The sequence below is a fragment of the Aegilops tauschii genome, chromosome 3 (assembly GCF_002575655.3).
Source record: "Aegilops tauschii subsp. strangulata cultivar AL8/78 chromosome 3, Aet v6.0, whole genome shotgun sequence".
In the NCBI taxonomy this organism is placed as follows: domain Eukaryota; kingdom Viridiplantae; phylum Streptophyta; class Magnoliopsida; order Poales; family Poaceae; genus Aegilops; species Aegilops tauschii.
This window is the reverse complement of record NC_053037.3, coordinates 339,675,112-339,698,647: the sequence shown is the minus strand read 5'-3', so window position 1 is coordinate 339,698,647 and position 23,536 is coordinate 339,675,112.

Below are 23,536 nucleotides of genomic sequence, written 5' to 3'. Positions count from 1 at the left end.
ATCCAGCACCGGCGGGACCGCCTACTCCCGCCTCCCGTGGTCGACTGTGCTGCCGCGCAGGTCTCACCGCCCCCTACTACTCCCACCGCTGGCCAGGGCATCCCTCTACTCACCCACACCCACTGTCGCGTCTTCCCCGGCTCCGCGTCGTCCCCTTCCTAGGCCTCGCCGTCGTCCACCGCCCTGGTGCTCGCGGCGCAGCGTGGTCAATGTGGTCAAGGAACGACTTCCATCGGAAGAGTACTGTACGTGGAGAGGCTGACAGCTGGGTCCACGGCAGCCGCAAGGAAGCGCCTCCTTATTACGCGGAAAATAATTATTCCTCCACCTGACAGCAGGGACCCATCGGACGGGCCACCGTATTTGGCAAAAAAATGTTTCTCCCCTGACTGCTGGGACCCATCGGATGGGCCACCGTATTTCGCGAAAAAAAAAGTTCCCCCCGCTGTCAGCTCGGACCCACCGAAAGTGCCTCCTTATTACGCACAAAAAAATGAATACTCCCCCTGCTAGTTGGGACCCACCTTGGTGGGAGGCTGACTTGTGGGACTACTAAGTTGACGGGGACGGAGTGCTTCGTCAACTTAGTCAATATGAACGATTCTAGCTCCAGTGACCGTACGATGTCCATCCAACGGCCGTAGTGCTTCTTCAACCTCCGGTCTTCTTGCTCCAGCCGCCCAAAGCAGCGCCGGTCGTGCCGCCTGCTCCTGCCTTTCGTGGCCGGCTGTGCTGCCGCGGAGGCCTCACTGCCCCCTACTACTCCCATCGCTGGCCAGGCCATCCCTCCACTCACCCATACCCACTGCTATTCTACGGCGGTGGCAGCCTCACACCGCAGCCGAACCAGTGAACTCTCGTACTCCTCTCCGCGCGGGCTTCCACTGCCGCGTCTTCCCCGGCTCCGCGTCGTCCCCTTCCTAGGCCTCGCCGTCGTCCACCGCCCTGGTGCTCTCGGCGCGACGTGGTCAACGTGGTCAAGGAATGACTTCCCTCATAAGAGTACTGTACGTGGAGAGGCTGACAGCTGGGTCCACGGCGGCCGCAAGGAAGTGCCTCCTTATTACCTGCAAAATAATTATTCCTGCACCTGACAGCAGGGACCCACCGAACGGGCCACCGTATTTCACAAAAAATACGTTTCCCCCTGACTGCTGGGACCCACCAGCTACATCTTCGCACGTAAGGAAGTGCGTCCGGGCAAAAAAAAGATTCGCCCCCCTAACTGCTGGGACCCACCAGCTATATCTTCGCACGCAAGGAAGTGCCTAACAGTCGGGACCCACCTGGTCGAAGCGTACGTAGCGTTGTCATTCTGGTCGCGAACGTGTACGTACATACTGGTCGATGTAGAGCGCGCACGTGTCGTAGTAGAGGCGCGCATGTAGCATGTACACGTACGTACAGCGGCCAGTGTGCAAGAAAGAAAATACGGCCACGTACGTACATACGGGCGGGGTCTAGAACGCCTACTCGTGCATACGTATGGCCAGGGCTCGTGTACATGGCTGGGTTAGAACAGAGAAACAGCATCGTCGTGGTCGTCTTCATGGGGAGCCAACCGGCTGGGTCGGAACGGAATGCGTCGTCGTGTTCATCGGGAGGGCTTGGACGGAACAGCCGATGGAAATGAGGCCTGGCGTACCGCAGAACGGAGGAAACGGCCTTGTGTTCGACCGGCCACGTTCGAAACGGGATCCTGTTCATCGGGAGGGGTCTGGCGTACCACAAAACGGAGGAAACGGACCTCCTACGGTCGAAACGGGGGTCCTGTTGATCGGGAGGGGTGTGGCGTACCGCAAAACGGAGGAAACGGACTTGTGTTGGAGCACTACGGTCGAAACGGGGGTCCTGTTCATCGGGAGGGGTGTGGCGTACCGCAAAACGGAGGAAACGGACTTGTGTTGGAGCGCTACGGTCGAAACGGGGGTCCTGTTCATCAGGAGGGGTGTGGCGTACCGCAAAATGGGACTTCACGGGATACTGTTCATCTCCACCGTCGACCCCCTCCAGCCTTCATGGGCTACTGTTCATCCACCGTCGACCTCCTCCAGCCTCCACCTGTGACTGTTCATCCACGGGCTCCTGTTCATCCAGCCTCCACCGCGCGCTACTCTACCGGCTACTGTTCAACCAGCCCTCTCCACGGGCTCCTGTTCAACCACCCCTCCACGGGCTACTGTTCATCCAGCCCTCCACCGTCTACTGTTCATCCAGCCCTCCACAGGGTGGTCCTATTCATCCAGTCCTCCACGGGGTCCTGTTCATCCAGCCCCAACCGGCTCGATCGATCGGGGTCCTGTTCATCCAGAGGCAACACCACGGGGTCCTGTTCATCCACCCCCACCGGGAACTGTTCATCCAAACCCCCCAGCAACGCTCACTATTCATCCAGAGGCAGCATCGATCGGCTTCAGTTAGCAGCAGTAGCGAAGGAATCGCTCGTTGGGTTCAGTTAACAACCATCGATCGATCGCTCGGGTTCAGTAACGCGTAGCCTGCAGCGCAATCGCTCGGGTTCAGTTAGAGCCCAACGCCTCGCACACGCGCGCATGCGTGTATGAGAGAAATGCGCATTGCTCGGCCCCGACCACCCACCGTAACCGGGAACACCCCGATATTTTCCTATCCCTCGCTTCTACCACGGTTTTTTCCGTCATGGACGGCCCAAAGAATGTCATGCAGCAGCGTCTCCGGCCCGCCCAGGACGAAAGCCCATTTTCTGTCATGATTTTTTGTCATAGAAGTAGGAGCCCACCACATCTATGATGATACCGGGTTTTGTCACAATTATCGTCATAGAAGTGTCATAAGTATGACAGAAAAAATTTCGTTCGGCCCAAAATGTCACGGATGTGTCTTTTTTTTGTAGTGAATGTGGAATAGTGTCACAACTCATGCCACGTGGAACACCACAGCGTAATGGTATGTCCGAACGTCATAACCTTACTTTATTAGATATGGTGCAATCTATGATGTCTCTTACCGACTTACCACTATCATTTTGGGGTTATGCATTAGACACAGCTGCATTCACTTTAAATAGGGCACCGTCTAAATCTCTTGAGACGACACCGTATGAACTATGGTTTGGCAAGAAACCTAAGCTGTCGTTTCTTAAAGTTTGGGGTTGCGATGCTTATGTGAAAAAGCTTCAGCCTGATAAGCTCGAACCCAAATCGGAGAAGTGCGTCTTCATAGGATACCCAAAAGAAATTGTTGGGTACACCTTCTATCACAGATCCGAAGGCAAGATCTTTGTTGCTAAGAATGGATCCTTTCTAGAGAAGGAGTTTCTCTTGAAAGAAGTGAGTGGGAGGAAAGTAGAACTTGATGAGGTAACTGCACCTTCTCTCGAATTGGAAAGTAGCTCATCGCAGAAAACTGTTCCCGTGATGCCTACACCAAATAGAGAGGAAGCTAATGATAATGATCATGAAACTTTGGATCAAGTTACAACCGAACCTCGTAGGTCAACCAGAGCACGTCCCGCACCAGAGTGGTATGGTAATCCTGTTCTAGAAGTCACGTTACTAGACCATGACGAGCCTATGAACTATGAGGAAGCGATGATGAGCCCAGATTCCGCGAAATGGCTTGAGGCCATGAAATCTGAGATGAGATCCATGTATGAGAACAAAATAGGGACTTCGGTTGACTTGCCCGATGATCGGCAAGCCATAGAGAATAAATGGATCTTCAAGAAGAAGACTGACGCTGATGGTAATGTTACTATCTACAAAGCTCGATTTGTTGCGAAAGGTTTTGACAAGTTCAAGGAGTTGACAACGATGAGACTTTCTCACCCGTAGCGATGCTTAGGTCTGTCCGAATCATGTTAGCAGTTGCCGCATTTTATGATGATGAAATCTGGCAAATGGACGTCAAAATTGTATTCCTTAATGGATTTCTTAAAGAAGAGTTGTATATGATGCAACCAGAAGGTTTTGTCGATCCTAAAGTTACTAACAAAGTGTGCAAGCTCCAGCGATCCATTTATGGACTGGTGCAAGCATCTCAGAGTTGGAATATACGCTTTGATGAGGTGATCAAAGAATAACGTTTTATACAGACTTTTGGAGAAGTCTATATTTACAAGAAAGTGAGTGGGAGCTTTGTAGAATTTCTAATATTATATGTGGATGACATATTGTTGATTGGAAATGATATAGAATTTCTGGATAGCATAAAATGATACTTGAATAAGAGTTTTTCAATGAAAGACCTCGGTGAAGCTGCTTATATATTGGGTATCAAGATCAATAGAGATAGATCAAGACACTTAATTGGACTTTCACAAAGCACATACCTTGATAAAGTTTTGAAAAGGTTCAAAATGGATCAGTCAAAGAAAGGGTTCTTGCCTGTGTTACAAGGTGTGAAGTTGAGTCAGACTCAATGCCCGACCACTGCAGAAGATAGAGAGAAAATGAAAGTCATTCCCTAGGCCTCAGCCATAGGTTCTATCATGTATGCAATGCTGTGTACCAAACCTGATGTGTGCCTTGCTATAAGTCTAGCAGGGAGGTACCAAAGTAATCCATGAGTGGATCACTGCACAGCGGTCAAGAACATCCTGAAGTACCTGAAAAGGACTAAGGATACGTTTCTCGTTTATGGAGGTGACAAAGAGCTCGTCGTAAATAGTTATGTCGATACTAGCTTTGACACTGATGCGGATGACTCTAAGTCACAAACCAGATTCGTATTTATATTGAATGGTGGAGCTGTCAGTTGGTGCAGTTCCAAGCAAAGCGTCGTGGTGGGATCTACGTGTGAAGCGAAGTACGTAGCTGCTTCGGAAGCAGCGAATGAAGGAGTCTGGATGAAGGAGTTCATATCCGATCTAGGTGTATTACCTAGTGCATCAGGTCCAATGAAAATGTTTTGTGACAATACTAGAGCAATTGCCTTGGCGAAGGAATCCAGATTTCACAAAAGAACCAAACATATCAAGAGACGCTTCAACTCCATCCGTGATCAAGTCAAGGAGGGAGACATAGAGATTTGCAAAATACATACGGATCTGAATGTGGCAGACCCGTTGACTAAGCCTCTTCCACAAGCAAAACATGATCAACACCAAGACTCCATGGGTGTTAGAATCATTACAATGTAATCTAGATTATTGACTCTAGTGCAAGTGGGAGACTGAAGGAAATATGCCCTAGAGGCAATAATAAAGTTGTTATTTGTATTTCCTTATATCATGATAAATGTTTATTATTCATGCTAGAATTGTATTAACCGGAAACTAGATACATGTGTGGATACATAGACAAAACACAGTGTCCCTAGTAAGCCTCTACTAGACTAGCTCGTTAATCAAAGATGGTTCAGTTTCCTAACCATAGACATGTGTTGTCATTTGATGAACGAGATCACATCATTAGGAGAATGATGTGATGGACAAGACCCATCCGTTAGCTTAGCATAATGATCGTTAAGTTTAATTGCTATTGCTTTCTTCATATCATATACATATTCCTTTGACTATGAGATTATGCAACTCCTGGATACCGGAGGAATACCTTGTGTGCTATCAAACGTCACAACGTAACTGGGTGATTATCAAGATGCTCTACAGGTGTCCCCGATGGTGTTTGTTGGGTTGGCATAGATCAAGATTAGGATTCGTCACTCCGTGTATCGGAGAGGTATCTCTGGGCCCTCTCGGTAATGCTCATCACTATAAGCCTTGCAAGCAATGTGACTAATGAGTTAGTTGCGGGATGATGCATTACGGAATGAGTAAAGAGACTTTCCGGTAACAAGATTGCACTAGGTATGATGATACCGACGATCGAATCTCGGGCAAGTAACATACCGTTGACAAAAGGAACAACGTATGTGGTTTGACCGATAAAGATCTTCGTAGAATATGTAGGAGCCAATATGAGCATCCAGGTTCCGATATTGGTTATTGACCGGAGATGTGTGTCGGTCATGTCTACATAGTTCTCGAACCCGTAGGGTCCGCACGCTTAACGTTCGATGACGATTTGTATTATGAGTTTTTGTGATTTGATGATCGAAGGTTGTTCAGAGTCCCGGATGAGATCACGGACATGACGAGGAGTCTCGAAATGGTCGAGACATAAAGATTCATATATTGGAATGTTATATTCGGACACCGGAATGGTTCGGGTCGTATCGAATAAGTTTTGGAGTACCGGGGGTTACCGGAACCCCCCCCCCCCTCCCCGGAAGCTATTGGGCCTCATGGGCCTTAGTGGAGAAGAGAAAGGGCTGGCCAGGAGGTGCCCCCCCCCACGATTTTGTATTATATGAGTTATGTGATTAGGTGACCGAATGTTGTTCGGAGTCCCGAATGAGATCACGGACATGACGAGGAGTCTCTAAATGGTCGAGAGGTAAAGATTCATATATAGGATGATAGTATTCAGACACCGAAAGTGTTCTGGGGGTACCGGGTAAGTATCGGGTCACCAGAAGGGGTTCCGGGCAACCCCCGGCAAACTATATGGGCCTAATGGGCCAAGAGAGGGACAGACCAGCCCCTAAGGGGCTGCTGCGCCCCCCTATAGGCCGAAATAGGAGGAGAAGGAAAGGAGGGAAGGGAGAAGGAAAGGGGAGGATTCGGCCTCCCCCTTTCCTTCCCCTCCCCCCTCTCTTTCCTTCCCCCTCCGATGCATATGGAAGGGGGGAGGCCGACTTGGAGGAGGCGCCCAAGTAGGATCCCTCCTACTTGGGGCGCCCCTTGCTTCTCCTCTCCCTCTCCCACCTATATATATGGGGGGCACCGCTAGAACACACAACATTGATTCCTAGCCGTGTGTGGCGCCCCCCTCCACAGTTTACGCCTCCGGTCATATTCACGTAGTGGTTAGGAGAAGCCCTACGCGGATCACTTCACCATCACCACGCCGTCATGCTGATGGAACTCTCCCTCGACACTTTGCTGGATCAAGAGTTCGAGGGACATCATCGAGCTGAACGTGTGCAGAACTCGGAGGTGCCGTACGTTCGGTGCTTGATCGGTCGGAACGAGAAGAAGTTTGACTACATCAACCGTGTTGTCGAATGCTTCCACTTTTGGTCTACGAGGGTACGTGGACACACTCTCCCCCTGTCGTTGCTATACATCCCCTAGATAGATCTTGCGTGAGCGTAGGTAATTTTTTGAAATTGCATGCTACGTTCCCTAACAACAATGTCCTCAAGATGCCAAGTTGCAACGGCGTCATCATAGTCGCCTGCGACGAGAAGGATGTAGTCTGCTCCCTTGAGCATGCCTACCGAGCTACAGCAGTCGAGAACTCAGATGGCAAAGGTGACGCCACGCCTTTTGAAGTCACGCCTGCAAAGAAGAAGCAACTCCTTCCTAAGAGTCATCCGGAGGTCAAGAAGCCTGCTGGCGACACCTAATGGTCCACGTCTTTTGTCAATATGCGTGTTGCCCCTGCATTTCGATGTTTGTCAATATGCAGGAACTCTGGGAGTCAGGTGTCCGGACGACCCCTTGTTGGCACTCTGTCGCCTCAGAAGGGTTCGCTTCAATCAAGCAGCTATTTGATCCGCAAAGGCTTAGTAAATTTGTTTGTTTTACCTCGGCTGCCGGCCAGGGCCCTCTTTCCTAGCAACCCCCACGAGGTGAAACTGCTCCTTTTTCGCGCAAATCGCTTGCACGTTAAAAGGGTGACTCTTGAGCATCGCGCCTTAGGAGCTCCTACTGGCTCTCGAGCCCTCACCCCCTGGCCTTGTCCACGGCATCGCGACCTGGCATACTAGCAGCGGCTGAGCTCTGCTCGAGGGCCGGGTCCTGAGGACATAGAGCTTTATGGTGAGCAAAGAGATGGGGGGAGCCTCGCAAGGGAGTACAGGAAGAGGGGTGCGGCCCGGCAGCGCAGGCGTATTTCAAACTGAAATGGACATCAATCTTTTCACGAACCCCCAGCGGGACTTATGTTGATTCATTACAAAGCAGGAGGCATACACAAGATCGGAAGTCCCATGGAAGCGCGCCCCCACGACGCAAGAACCCTCCACGGGCCGCGAGCACACCAAACTAAGTTACCCTATCCACGCCAGGCGTGAACCTTACCATTAATGCTTTACCTTGTCTCTCGCGATCTCGTTCGGGCAAGGAATCCCCCTCTTTTATCTTTCGGAGCCGCTTGCGCGTCAAGGGGACCTCGTGAGCATCGCGTCTCAGGAACTCTTACCGGACCTCGGGTCGCTCACCTCCTGGCCTTGCACACGGCATCGCGACCTGGCATACCAGCGACGGTCAAAGATTACCTAGGGACTGGGTCCTAGTGACGCAGAGCACTAAGCTATCGTGAAGAAAAAAAGGGGACCCAAGCCCAAACAATAAATGCCAACATGGTTTAAAAACATGAGCTGAAACGTTAAAGATAAAGGCACAAGCACCGCAGTTCCTTACACGCCCCCACGGGGCCCTTCATGACTTTGATGCAGCGAATAAAATTAAAAAAACGGCCTCCCGAGGGCTGCAGCTCCTGAGGAGTTGATGCGGCTTGAAGCTACGTCGGTATTTCCACAAAGAGGAAGGGATGATGCAGCATAGCAGCGGTAGGTATTTCCCTTAGATATAAAACCAAGGTTATCGAACCAGTAGGAAAACCAAGCAACACAACATAAACAGCCCCTGCACACAAATAACAACCACTCGCAACCCGACGTGTTAAAGGGGTTGTCAATCCCTTTTGGGTAACGGCACCATAAATTGGCAAGGACGTGAGATAATTTGTAGTAGATTTGAATAAATAGATCGCAAATAAAGTAAAGTGCAGCAATTTATTTTTGTATTTTTGGTTTAGTAGATCTGAAAATAAATGCAAAGGAAAAGTAGATCGCAAAGACAAATAATATGAGAAAGAGACCCGGGGGCCGTAGGTTTCACTAGTGGCTTCTCTCGAGAAAAATAGCAAACGGTGGGTAAACAAATTATTGTTGGGCAATTGATAAAACTTCAAATAATCATGATGATATCCAGGCAATGATCATTACATAGGCATCACGTCCAAGATTAGTAGACCGACTCCTGCATGCATCTACTACTATTACTCCACACATCGACCACTATCCAGCATGAATCTAGTGTATTAAGTTCATGGAAAAACGGAGTAATGCAATAAGAACGATGACATGATGTAGACAAGATCTATCTATGTAGAGATTGACCCCATCGTTTTATCCTTAGTAGCAAGGATACATACGTGTCGGTTCCCCTTCTGCCACTGGGATCAAGCACCGTAAGATCGAACCCACTACAAAGCACCTCTTCCCATTGCAAGATAAATAGATGAAGTTGGCCAAACAAAATACAAATATTGGGGAAGAAATACAAGGCTATAAGAGATCATGCATAAAAGAGATCAAAGAAACTCAAATACTTTCATGGATATAAAAAGATAGATCTGATCATAAACTCAAAGTTCATCGATCCCAACAAACACACGGCAAAAGAGTTACATCATATGGATCTCAAAGAGACCATTGTATTGAGAATTCAGAGAGAGAGGAAGCCATCTAGCTACTAACTACGAACCCGGAGGTCTACAAAGAACTACTCAGGCATCATCAGAGAGGCACCAATGGAGGTGGTGAACCCCATCCGAGATGGTGTCTAGATTGGATCTGGTAGTTCTGGACTCTGCGGCAGCTGGATGAATATTTCGTCGACTCCCCTAGGGTTTTGGGAATATTGGGGTATTTATAGAGCAAAGTGGCGGTCCGGGGGGCACCCAAGGTACACCAGGGCGCGCCTGGGCTTCCTGGCGTGCCCTGGTGGATTGTGCTCTCCTCGGAGCACCCCCCAGGCGCAGCCAGGGCCCATTATGTGTCTTCTGGTCCATAAAAATTCTCTGTGAAGTTTCGTTGCATTTGGACTACGTTTCGTATTGATTTCCTGCGATGTAAAAAACATGCAGAAAACAGCAGCTGGCACTTGGCACTATGTCAATAGGTTAGTACCAAAAAATGATATAAAATGACTATAAAATGATTATAAAACATCCAAGATTGATAATATAACAACATGAAACAATCAAAAATTATAGATACGTTGGAGACGTATCAGCATCCCCAAGCTTAACTCCTACTCGTCCTCGAGTAGGTAACTGATAAATACAAAAAAATTGATGTGGAATGCTGCCTATCATGTCATATCATATTTCTTTTCTTTATAGCATGGACATTTGGACTTTTATATTGTTCAAAGCAATAGTCTAGTTTTGACATGATAATTTAAATACTCAAGCATACCAACAATCAACCATGTCTTTCAAAATATCAATGCTAAAATAAGTTATCCCTAGCCCATCATGCTCAACCATTGATCCATTCATGAAACACACTCGCATATTAGCTACACCCAATACTCAAGTATGATCATATTACCTCTTAGTTGGTGCTTTTATAAGAGAAGATGTAGAATCAAATTCAAAATAAAAATTGCATAAAGCAAGATAAAGACCCTTCGCAGAGGGAAGTAGGGATTTGTAGACGTGCCAGAGATCAAAGCAAAAATTGAGAGATAAAAACATTTTGGGAGGTGTATCCTTCCCACCAACGAAAACGACTTAGAGTTCCCAACACTTTCCATGCTAGATATATCATAGGCGGTTCCCAAACAGAAAATAAAGTTTATTCCTTTTTCAACCATACTTTCACTTTCCATGGCTAGCCGTATCCACGGTTGCCCTCCATACCAACACTTTACAAGGAATTTATTATTTGACAACATAAAGTAAATTCATTTTTCATTTCGGGACTGGGCATCCCTAATACCTTTGCCTTACTCTCGTGCAATGACAAGTGAATAAACACTCATCTTGAGAATAACGCATCTAGCATATTGGCACTATGTCAATAGGTTAGTACCAAAAAATGATATAAAATGACTATAAAATGATTATAAAACATCCAAATTGATAATATAACAGCATGAAACAATCAAAAATTATAGATACGTTGGAGACGTATCAGGCCCCAACTCCGGTGTCACGGTGCCTAGTTGGAGTCCTCCTCCTCCTTGATCGGGGCACGGCGACGCAGTGGCTCAGTGTAGTTGCCGTGACTTGAGCACCCGACGGAGGAGGTGCCGCCGCTACTGGACGCGTCATGGCCGTCGCCAAGGGCGAGTTCGCCGCCGAGGATGTCGCCGCCGCGATGGGCGTCGTCGTCGGAGAGGTGGTCGCCGCTACTACTATCGCCCTCTGGGCAGCACCCCAGGCGCCCGCCGGCTTCCCCAAAGATCTGGACGAAGAGCGTCGTCGCCCTGTCATACTTGAAGTGGAGGGTGTGCCTCCCCTTCAAGCCACGGGCGCGGGCGAACGTCTGCCACCCACGGGTCAGGTACAAGTAGCCCGAAGGGGAGACCTCGACCTTCGCCCACGAGGACCTGTTCCAGCAGACGCCGGGCTGTAGCCACAGGCTGATGGGCACTCCGGCCGACAGCTCCTTCGCAAAGGAGCACAGAAGCTGAATCCAGGTGTCGGGTGGACTCTCCATCCACACTACGAACTCGCGGGCCATGTTGTTGGGGAAACGACACCTATGGGATCACAAGAATCCCTACTACGGTTGCCGGGGCACGGGGTTACAAGAAGAGCAGGATCAGTAGACAGCACAAGGATCGTTTACCCAGGTTCAAGCCGCGAGGATGCGTAAAACCCTAGTCCTGCTTTGGTGGGTGTATTTCAGAGAGTTCTTGAGCTCTCGAACTAGCTGTGGTGAGTGTGTGGTTCGAAAGAGCCGAATCCTTCTCCAGTATGCCATGGGCCTCCTTTTATAGACGAAAGGGGCTGCCACAGTGGCATACAGGAGGTGGAAAGGCGTGCAGTATTGCGAGCTTATTGCTCGTATTACAGGAAAAGACGCATTTAATGCGTCGCCGAGGTGTCCCCTAGCTTTATCGGGGACGAGGGCGAGGCCCGTCCCGTCCGTCGCCGCTCCTCCTCGCTTCGACACGCGCCCTGGCCAGCGATGCATGCGGTGCCATGAAGGTAGGCAGGCAGCTGAGGTGGTGTGATGATGGAGCCTTCACGAAGATCTGCATGCCGCCACGCAGGCACTTGATGAGTTGGCCTGGGAGCTGCCTGTTGCCACGCAGGTGCCTGCCCAACTGGTCGGGCTGGCAGCTGCATGCGAACGGCGGTGGAGACTTGGTTGGTGCGGGCCTGGCAGTGGCCCTGCTGGCGTCCTTGGCGAGGGCCTTGCCGGGTGGCCCGGCAAGGGTCTTGCCGTGGCGCGCTGTCCTCCCTGACAAGGATCTTGCCGAGGGTCTCGTGGCTTTCCTCGGCAAGGATCTTGCCGAGGATCGTCATCTTCTAATCCTCATCTGATCTTAAATGTTCCTTGTCTTCACAAAGATCTGCATGCCACCATGGAGGTGCCTCCCGAGCCCTGGTCCAACGTGATGTTGGAGACCGTGGGCTCAAGGGTGGCTCGCTCTGTTGGTGTGGGGCGAGCTGCCCCGGCAAGGGTCTTGCCGGGGCTGCTGAGGCTGCCCCGGCAAGGGCCTTGTCGGGGGAACCTGCTTCGTCCCTCTGCTCTTTGCGGTCTTGGCCTTGGCGTTGCTCTGGTTAACTTGGGCCTCGGTCTTACCTTGGCTTACCTCCCCTGTTCTGCTTGGTGTGACCGTGGGCGCGGCTCCGACTGCCCGTGCACAGGTAGAGGGGTACAAAAGTGCGCCCCCCTTTTGTACACCGACAGGAGCCCCCGGGCCTGGGCCACACATAAGCGCGACACATTGTTGGGCCAAGCCCAAAACGGTGCGCGGGCAGGTGAGGCGGTTTTTATCGCGGTAAAACTCTTCGCGCGCTTCTCTCCCCACGACCCGCGCGCGGGACGGCGCGGCGTGGAAGGGTGCGCGTGACGTGGGCGGCATGCGTGGGGCGGTTCCTGCACGCATGCGTCACATCACAGTAAATGGGCAGCGTGACCCGCGTTTTCCCCATAAAAAGGGATAACCGCGAGCGCACTGTTCCTTTCACCCTTCGCGCAATCTCAATCTTGAAAGCTTCCGCTCGTCTCCTTCTTCTTCTTCAAGCTTCGCCCTTGCTCGCCACTGCTGCGTTCCCGTCGTCCTCTGTCTTGCCACCCTCCCCCAGCTGTCATGGCGCCAAAATCCACCAAGGGCAAGGGAGTGGCCTAGGACGCCGGGGCTGCGCAGCCGCTGGAGAGTGCGCTGGCGGTGCAGCGGACGCAGTCCGCCTTCTTCCCCTCGACGGTTGACGTGTTCGAGCTTCGGGATTCCTTTAGGCCCCTGTGGGGGGTGAAGACGGGGGGGAGAATTCAGGGCATCCAGCCACGCGCGTCATCCCCGCCGACTGCGCCGAGGCCGCCCCAAATCGGTACCCCTTCTTTCCCGATTATTTTTCCTGCGGGCTCTGTCCTCCCTTCTCCGATTTCTTCAGTGACATCATGCACACCTTTGGCTTCCGCCTCCTGGATTTTACCCCGAATGTGGTGGCGTGCATGGCCCTTTTTGCGCACCTCTGTGAAGGCTTCGACGGGGTGCACCCCAACACGGCGCTCTTTCGCCATTACTTCTCCCCTCGGATCCAACCAGGGGGCGCCATCTCCGGTTGCATCGCCTGGATCTCAAGGTCCAAGGGGGCATATCCGGAGGGCGCCATGAAGGAGAGGTGGGAAGAATGGCGGGGCCGGTGGTGCTGGATCGAAGAGAAGGACCCGCCGGCGTTCTGCGAAGTTCGTCGGGTGCCGCCCATCCGCCGAAGCGATTGGAGTGACGTCGACGCTGACGACGAGAAGCTCACGGTCGCCACCACCAGGATCCTCCGGCTCGCCGAGGCCGGGCTCACCCTTGAGATGATCGGGGCGGACTTCATCCGCCGCCGGATCGCTCCACTGCATAACAAGGGGAGGCCAGCCTGGCTTTTCACGAACCCCGCTGACATCATGCGGCTTCGTCCCGGCCTCGATCACAACTTCACAGTGATGGGACACGCCCATTTCTGCCAGCGGCTCTTCCAGCTTGATGTGGGCCGTGACGGCGAGGTCTAGCGGACCGGCAAGGTCGCGAGGGCTGCCGCGAAGGCCGGCAAGGTCCTCAAGGGGCCTTTGTTCAAGCTGCCGACGGGGGTGGTCCCGTTGTGTAATAACTCACGCCGGTCCGATATCATCGCCATGATGCAGGACTACAACGCGCATGGCCCTGACCTGAGCTAGAAGGAGCCGGAGGACGCCGAGGTGCATCAGTTCTTTGATACTTTGCACGAGGGGTACGTCAACGCCGACGCCGAGCGGCTGCTCGTCCAGGACACCACTCAGGCGGAACTGGACTACATCGCCACCAGGGAGAGGGAGGCACAGCTTGCCGAGGAGGCCGGCAGCGCTGGCGGTGTGGAGGACAAGGCCGCGACGGCCGCGGAGGAGGAGGAGCTCGCCCGGTGGGCGGCGGCAGCCGGGGAGGCCAGCAGCGCCGGCACCGAGGCTCCTCTGGTTGAAGATGTGGTCGGCGAGTCGTCGGAGGAGGAGGCCGAGGCTGCAGGCCCAACGCCGGCTATGGGGAGAGGGAGAGTCCTGCGGCGGGCTAGTTCCGGCGAGCCGGTCCGGCCCGGCAGGGCTGCACGGCTGCAGCTCACCTTGGAGGGGTCCGGACGCCACACGAGGGCCGCAGCGGCGAAGAAGCCGGTGAAGGCCGCGGTGAAGAAGAAGACAGCCGCCCCTTCTTCGTCCAAGTGTGTCTAGACACCGCCTCCTTCCCCTCCTCCGGCGTATGTTGACGCGGAGGTCACTTTCGATCATGGATCCCTCAACCCGAGGAGGAAGAGGAAGACAGCAGAGGAGAAGGCGGACGACGAGTAAGTATCTGGTTCCTTTTCGTTATCTCTGCCTCCTCAATCTGTGTTGCTCGTCTTGACTTGTCTTCGTCTTTGCAGGGACATGGAGACGCTGGCCCAGAGAGTGAAGAGGGACAAGGTCTCGGTGGATGGCTAGCCCCCGGCTGGTACTTCGAGGGCGCCACTGGTGTTGTTGAGCAGCCCGGACAGCAGCCCCCGGCAGAGCCCCTAGCGTAAGTTCATCACTCTTCCCCCGTCGACATGTGTCAGGGGCACGACACTTTGGTGCTGACCTTGCCAGGTATGCAGGAGGAGAGCAGGAGCAGGAGGAGCCGCAGAGGGCTACTCCCAACACGCCGCCCCCATCGACCACGCCGCCCCGAGGGGCGTCCCTGGCAAGGGCGCCAAGCACCGAGCCTACGCACATGGAGGAGGAGGAGGAGAACTTGGGCGCCGGCGGCTTTGCCTCGACGCCAAATATTGGTGACGAGGGGACTTCCGTTGCCCAGCCTGGTACAGGTAAGTCGTTCGCCATTCGTCCCTGTTCCTTTTTCTTTCTTGCCGACCCTTGGTCTTGGCCTTTCCTCACCCCCTCCTTCGGCGTCCAGATTCCTCCTCGGTGAACCCAGAGGATGTGGACGCCATCATTGAGGACGTCGCTAAGGCCGCCGAGGCAGACGCCGAGAAGATCGCCGCCGAGGAAGCTGCCAAGGGCGCTGCCGAGGACGCCGCCAAGGCCGCCGAGGTGGATGCCGAGAGGATCGCTGCCGAGGAGGCCACCAAGGGGCCTGCCGGGGAGGCCGTCAAGGCCACTACTGAGGAGGCCGGCAAGGCCGCTGCCGAGGAGGAGGAGGAGGTGGCTGATGACCAGCCTTCCTCCTCTGCTGCTTCTGGCTCCGGCAAGTACCTGAGGGTGAGTGACGACTTGTTCGTCCACCTTCTAGGCTCGTCGAGCACCAGGACGCCCGTCGAGGGAGAGGTGTTCGACGACGAAGTGCTTGCCACCACCGGGATTGTGGTCGTCGACGAGCCGAGCGTTGGTGGCGACGGCTCGCAGGAAGAGCGGCTCCTCCACGCCATGGGCGCCAGTTTCCGGAAGCTCCAGGCGCTCCACCGCGCACGCCTGGACAAGGCTAAGTCCAGGACGGCGGTGGTGGAGAAGGCGGGGGCGGACCTCCAGAAGCGCATTGCCGAGACACAGGACTGGTTCCGCGAGGCTCACAAGGAGCTAAAGGCTGCCCAGGCTGAGCTGGCCAGGCGCGACGTGGAGCTCACCATGAAGCTCGCCGACGTCGAGAAAGCCCAAGAGACGGCGAGTAATTTGGCCGCCGCCGCCGAAGCCGCCCGGACCCAGCACAAGGCCGCATTGAACTCCCAGGAAGAGGACCTCGCCGCGCGTGAGGAGAAGCTTGCCGCCACGCTTCGCGGCAAGGATGAAGAGGTGGAGAAGCTTGTCTTGCAGCGGACCAGTGAGCTGCAGCAGAGGCACAAAGAGGCACTCAATGCCCAGGCCCAGGTTCACGCCGGCAAGGTGAAGGAGCTGGAGGTGGAGCGCGACGGGCTGAAGGAGCAGGCCCTGAGGCTGTCCCAGGAGAAGGACACGCTTAACAGCGCCCTGACAGAGGCGCAGGGCGCGGTCGTCAGCAAGGCCGGGGAGCTTTCCGTGGCTAACAACTCCATCCAGGACCTCAAGCTGAAGCTGGAGGGTCTCGAGAAGATGTTGTCGGAGGCCAGGGCCCAGGAGCAGACCCTGACCAAAAACCTGGAGGACGAGAAGCAACTGCGGAAGAACGAGGCCCTCAACTTCATGGATCACGTGGAGGGCGAGAACCGTTGGCTCGATCGCCTCGCCACCGTTGCCAACAAGGCCGCCGTGCAGCTGGCCACCATGGGGATGCCGGACGTGAGGTATGCCCCGGAGCGGAGCGTGAGCGCCAATTGCAGCCTGACCATGTTCTTTGAGAAGGTCGTCGGCGCTTTGGAGCGGCTTCACGCCAACCGGGTGGCCTCACTGGCCGACGAGTCCCGGAGGCTTTGCCAGTATGCCATGACCAAGGTTCTCACCAAGGTGGCGTACTGGTACCCCGACCTCGACTTCGACGCCGCGCTGGAGAGCTTGCCGGAGGGTACTGACCTCGCGCCGCTCAGGGAGCGCATCAAGCCCATCATCAGCCGTGTCGGCGAAATCCAGAGGGTAGAGGGCCAGCGTCGGGATTAGGCACCCCGTTTTTTATCGCCGCTGCAGGTTCACAACCAAGACAATTGCTATCTCTAGTCAGAACCGCAGCAACAATTTGATGTAACATAACTCTGCAGCACTTTTAGTATCATGCATGTTATTTTCCTGTTCGATTTTCCTTCGTATGTCCACCCTACGTTAACTGGGTAGGTTTGCCGGCGCATAAACCTAGGGCGGTGTCTTGGGGACGGATCCCCATTGGCCTGCTGAGTGTGCTTGCTGCCGGGCGAACCACCTTACCGCCCTTAGCGCAGCCGCCCGAACTGTCGAGCTTGACTCGAGTCAGAGTCGGGAGCGTTGCCAGGTGCGGAAGGCTACCCCGCCACTCTCGACGCGGCCGCTTTGAGATGTTGAGCGGACTTGAAACAGAACAAGGGTGTTGCCAATCACGGAAAGGCCCCTTCGCGTGCAGGTCCATACATAGGCAAGATCTCCAAGGACGATAACCTTATGTATAAGAGGAAATAACTCAAGGCTCTGAATGACTTAGCTTTTCTGTCGCCGCGCTGGCGTCCTTCACGCTCGCAGGCGGCGCTCTTTTCTCCTGGCCGCCTCCTTCTTGGGATCCATGGCGACGAAGAACTGCTAGGCTAACTACTAGACCAGATTCTCACAATTGCGCCCCCTACCTGGCGCAACAAAGATGTCGGGGAAACGACACCTATGGGATCACAAGAATCCCTACTACGGTTGCCGGGGTGCGGGGTTGCAAAAAGAGCAGGATCAGTAGACAGCACAAGGATCGTTTACCCAGGTTTGGGCCGCGAGGATGCGTAAAACCCTAGTCCTGCTTTGGTGGGTGTATTTCAGAGAGTTCTTGAGCTCTCGAACTAGCTGTGGTGAGTGCGTAGTTTGAAAGAGCCGAATCCTTCTACAGTATGCCATGGGCCTCCTTTTATAGACGAAAGGGGCTGCCACAGTGGCATACAGGAGGTGGAAAGGCGTACAGTATTGCGAGATTATCGCTCGTATTACACGACAAGACGCATTTAATGCGCCACCAAGGTGTCCCCTAGCTTTATCGGGGACGGGGCGAGGCCTGTCCCGTCCGTCGCCGCTCCTCCTCGCTTCGACACGCGCCCTGGCCAGTGACGCATGCGGTGCCATGTAGGCAGGCAGGCAGCTGAGGTGGCGCGGTGGTGGAGCCTTCACGAAGATCTGCATGCCGCCACGCAGGCACTTGATGAGTTGGCCTGGGAGCTGCCTGTTGCCACGCAGGTGCCTGCCCAACTGGTCGGGCTGGCAGCTGCATGCGAACGGCGGTGGAGACTTGGTTGGTGCGGGCCTGGCAGTGGCCCTGCTGGCGTCCTTGGCGAGGGCCTTGCCGGGTGGCCCGGCAAGGGTCTTGCCGTGGCGCGCTGTCCTCCCTGACAAGGATCTTGCCGAGGGTCTCGTGGCTTTCCTCGGCAAGGATCTTGCCGAGGATCGTCATCTTCTAATCCTCATCTGATCTTAAATGTTCCTTGTCTTCACAAAGATCTGCATGCCACCATGGAGGTGCCTCCCGAGCCCTGGTCCAACGTGATGTTGGAGACCGTGGGCTCAAGGGTGGCTCGCTCTGTTGGTGTGGGGCGAGCTGCCCCGTCAAGGGTCTTGCCGGGGCTGCTGAGGCTGCCCCGGCAAGGGTCTTGCCGGGGCTGCTGAGGCTGCCCCGGCAAGGGCCTTGCCGGGGGAACCTGCTTCATCCCTCTGCTCTTTGCGGTCTTGGCCTTGGCGTTGCTCTGGTTAACTTGGGCTTCGGTCTTACCTTGGCTTACCTCCCCTGTTCTGCTTGGTGTGACCGTGGGCGCGGCTCCGACTGCCCGTGCACAGGTAGAGGGGTACAAAAGTGCGCCCCCCTTTTGTACACCGACACATGTCATCCGAATGGGCCCGCGGGCGAGGTGGTCTGATGGCCGCCGCACGCCTTCCCCATCGGCCATAGCCACCGCGACTTCCGCAACCACTTCCGCGGGAGGAGTTCTTCCCGCGGCTACTAGAGCCAATGTGAACCGCCAGTGGGGGGCGCTCGCGCCCCCGGGATGATGCTGTTGGCGTAGCCGTGGACTTCCTAGGGCGGCCGCGCCCCCTCTTGTGCGGCGGCGACTCCGGTCCCTCCTTGGGGGCCATGCCCTTCTCCTCGCGGTGAACTTCCTCACTGGAGCCATGGCTGTTGCGGCGAGGATTGGAGGCGAACGAGCGAGAAGACAAAGATGGGACGGGGCTCCGTCCCCTCACCTTCTCATAGGAAGCCAGAGAAGGCTAACCGGCGCCTTCCACCTTCGAGCAATGATGGCCCCGCTTCATGCGTCAGGCCTTTGTCAGCCTGGGCGGTTGTCGAGGCGACATGGGGAAGTGGAGGCATCCGCATCCCATCGTGCACCATGCATGAAGCCTAGCCAGCAGGCGATTTGGGCCTGCGTCGCTTCGCCCTTCACTCCTTGCGTTCGCTTCGAAGCCAGGCCGAGCGCGCCTTGGGACCGGGGGCTACTGTTGGCATTCTGGGAACGGGGTACCCAGGCCCGCCTGCCTGCGGCCCAGTGCATGACTTCCCCAGCGGCCCAGCGCGGCCCGGCTCCAAGGCTCCACTAGCAAGACCCTCGCGAGGTTAACGACGTCGAGACCTCCTAAAGGGCGCCCCCCCCCCCCGAGGCTGCCTCTCGAGAGGAGGATATCTCTATGCAGGTACCTTACCTCACGAGGCTCGTGGTGACGTGAGCCATGATGACCAAGGCCAGGCGGGCGCCAGCGGGTGCAGACCAGAGCAGTTTCCACTTCGGTGCTAAGGAAGCAAGGACATGAGCGGGTTCCCGAGGAATTCCCCAAAGGTTTCCATTCCGATGCAACAAGATCCAGACCACGGGCTCGGCAGGAGGGGGTCATCACCGAGCCCACAGCTGCATCACGACCAGGAGCTTTGCAGACGAAGACCACCTTTAGTCAGGATAGGATGTACTCTTGTCCCCCTTCAAAATTGGTCGTTGTGGTATTCCTTCCCGCCTAAGTTATGAGGGAAGAGAACCGGGCCTAGTATAAGTGTAGGCTAGTCTCCAACGTTGAGAGGGATCGGCTCATCGCCACCCTGATCGGTTCATTCGCATCCTCTGAGCCCTCGCGAGGCAGCTCACCCACTGTACTAGTTCATCCTCAACCTCCTCGCGAGGCCAATCCACCCCAAAGCATGAGTAGGGTTTTACACCTCAAGGTGGACCGAACCTAGGTAAACCATCGTGTCCACTTCTTACCCGGTTCGCGCGTACTCGACGAGATTGGGCCTTGAGGGCAGCGGGCAATGAGACATCGTGAAGCGAGATCCTTCATACATGCCCCAAAGTGCGGAACCCCAGACTTCGACAGCCGCCTCCTAGGATTAGCACATTCATGAAAAAAAATGGTGCTAGCATCACCCTCCTAGAGGTATAAAATATGCGATCTCTGCCTTGCAATGGAGTGTTCCAATGAATAGAGGCCCAAGAGTTTACGCTTGAGGAGCTTCTGCAAGTCTATTTCCGCGCCTAACAACAAACGTGTTTTTGCCGCTAAGTCCAAATGATGGATCACTTCCAATGCAATGGTGATTTGAAGTTTAATATTGCCAATCCATCTGTCACTCCAACTTTGCAAATGCTTCACGGTGGGCCGTAGCTTAGCATCGAGGGCGACATAAGGATTGCCCGGCGAGGGGATGGACTGCCATGGCCCAGCTACCACGTAGTGAAACTCCACTGCTTTAGTCCAAATGCCTCAAATCTGAACCTTTTGCTCATGTGAAAATCTGCACTCAGGTCGAGAAGTAAAGGGCAGTGATCGGACACCGTCGTGCCCAGGACCGAGAGGAAGCAAGTCGGATGCAAATCTTCCCAAGAGGTAGTAGCGAAAACATGATCAATCTTTTCCTTGGTAGGTTGTTCCCTCTCATTCGATCACGTCTATTTCTGATCATTCAGGTATTGAAACGTGCCATCATCCGTCATCCGTCGGTTCACCACATTGTTCCAATCTATTAAGCAAGGCTTTGAAACGTGCTATCGTCCGTCGGTTCACCACATTGTTCTTCTTGTCTTCCTGGTTCACAAGCAGATTGAAGTCCCCAAAAGCTGTCCAGGAGCCTGCATGACGATCCCTCATTTGCACTAGTTCCTCAAGAAAAGCCATCTTATCCACGTCTCGTTGGGGACATATACTCTTCTAATCCACCATGTCGGCCCTCCCACTAACTTGACTAGCGTTGTGATGGTATTTTCAGTAGTGTGATGGTTGGACAGAGCCATACCAACGAGTCCCAAGCGAGCAAGATGCCACCCCTTGTCCCAATAGTCGGTAGGTACATAAAGTTCTCAAATCTGCTTACAGGGAAGCAAAACGAAAGTTGTTACCAAGGAGATTGTCCGTCACTGTCCAGGGAATCATGTTAGACTATTGCAACTATGAATTTGACCTATGTGGTGAGAAGAATAAGAAACCGTTCTGAATATTATCTTCACACATAATTCATGTTTTTTTCTATTTATATATGTGTGGACTAATTATTACTCCCTCCGTCCCATAATATAAGATCTTAAGGTTATGAGACGGGGGGAATATTTTTCTCTTTTTTTGTCTATTTGGGATTGCTTTAACGACGCTCGTTGCGTGGTGTGTGGATCAAAAGTAAATTTGAGAGATTTTTTTTGAAAGATCCAGCTGCTGGCTGGCATTTTTCATTGATCATAGCAGGGAGAAATATGGAGAAGTACAAAAGATGGTGGTGATCCGTAGATCAAGGATAAAAGAAAAGGAGGAAAAAAGCTCGGAGGCAGTGAAAAGCCAGGGCTAATCCCTCACAGCTATATCCCCAAAGGGGGGCTCAATGCAGGTTACTCATGCCTATCTCCAAAGATCTAGCTCTGCCCGTATGTCAGCTATAATGCTCATTTCTGAAGCAATTTGTCCTCTGAAGGTGCACTCATTTCTTTGCTGCCAAATCTTCCATAGCATGAGCATGGTGAGTGTTTTTATGGCCTTCCTGAAGGTCGGTGGTGTCGCTTTGGTCATGGCCAAGAAGATGTCACTTGATTTTGCATTGGGGTGTTGGTCGTGCTCGCTAAACGCCTGGCATCCAACCCAGGTGGCTGCCCTTGACCAGACAGCATGAGCCAATTTGCACTGCCAAAAGAGATGGGCAGAAGATTCAAGGTTTCGCAGGCAGCATTGACAGAAATACTGGTTTGGCCAGCCGCGTCTCTGTAAGCGATCATTGCACCATAATCGGTTTTGGAGGAGGAGCTAGACGAACACTTTTATGCGGCCCGGTGCCCAAGCTTTCCAAACGAGTTTTCTGAATGGTGATTTGGTGTGCCCTTCGAACTGCATCTTGTAAGCTGAAGCCGTGCTATAGGTGCCATTTTCAGAAAATGGCCATGTGATGTTGTCTTCGCGATCTTCAGTCAGCAAGATATCTGTTGATGCAAGCCATCTTCTGAGGGCCACAAATTCTTGGAGCAGGTTGTTTGTGTTTCCAAGAGCTAGGTCTGTGATCCATGTATCCTGGGAGAGAGCAGCCCTGACTGTTCTGTTTTTGCCCCTCGAATGCTTGAACAGCACTGGGAATGAAAACCTCAATGGCATTGATCCAGTCCATTGGCAGCTCCAGAAAGAGGCCAAAGCACCATTTCCAAGTGTCACCAAGGTGGCAGCACTAAAGAGCTGCCTCTCCTTGTCTTCGCATGGAAGCTTGGTTCCTACCCATGGGCGATCCCGGTGACTCCAAGAGTTCCAGAGCCAGCGAAGCTTCAATGCCGAGCTGAATTTCTGCTGGTCGTGTATCCCAAGTCCCCCATGATCAGTTGGGGAGCAGACTGCTGACCAGTTTACCTTGCATTTTCCACCTGTTAGTTCCTTCTCCTGGGCCCAGAGAAAACGTCTCCTCGTTTTGTCCACTGCCTTGAAGAATTTTTTGGGCACTTTTAGGACGGCGATCGCAAATGTGGGCAGAGCACTAAGAACACAGCGTACAAGCACTCGTCTGCCAGCAATGGACATTAGTTGTCCCTTCCATCCTGCCAATCTTGCCATGATTCGGTCCAATATAAACTGAAGGTGTACCAGTCGGAGCCGTGATAGCATGACTGGCAATCCAAGGTAGCGCAGTGGGAAAACAGCAATCGAGCCACCGAAGCTTTGCAGGATCTCGTCAAGGTTGAGCTCTTCACATCTGATGGGTGTTGCTATCGATTTTTGGGGGTTTATCCTAAGCCCCGAGGCACAACCGAAATCCTCCAGGATGTGCATGAGAGTTTCAATCTCCGTCTTGTCTGGGTTGGCGAAGAGCACATCATCATCTGCATATAGGCTGACACGGAGCTTGACATCTCTTCCAAGAAGTGGCGACAACAAGTTTTCCTCAGTTGCATTTTCAATGAGTCGGTACAGCGCATCTATTGCTATGATGAATAGCAAGGGCGACAGGGGGTCGCCTTGACTGTCGTGATTCTAAGTCTGACAGTAGAATGGGGGTAGGTAGGAAGAGGCAAGATCCTAGCTA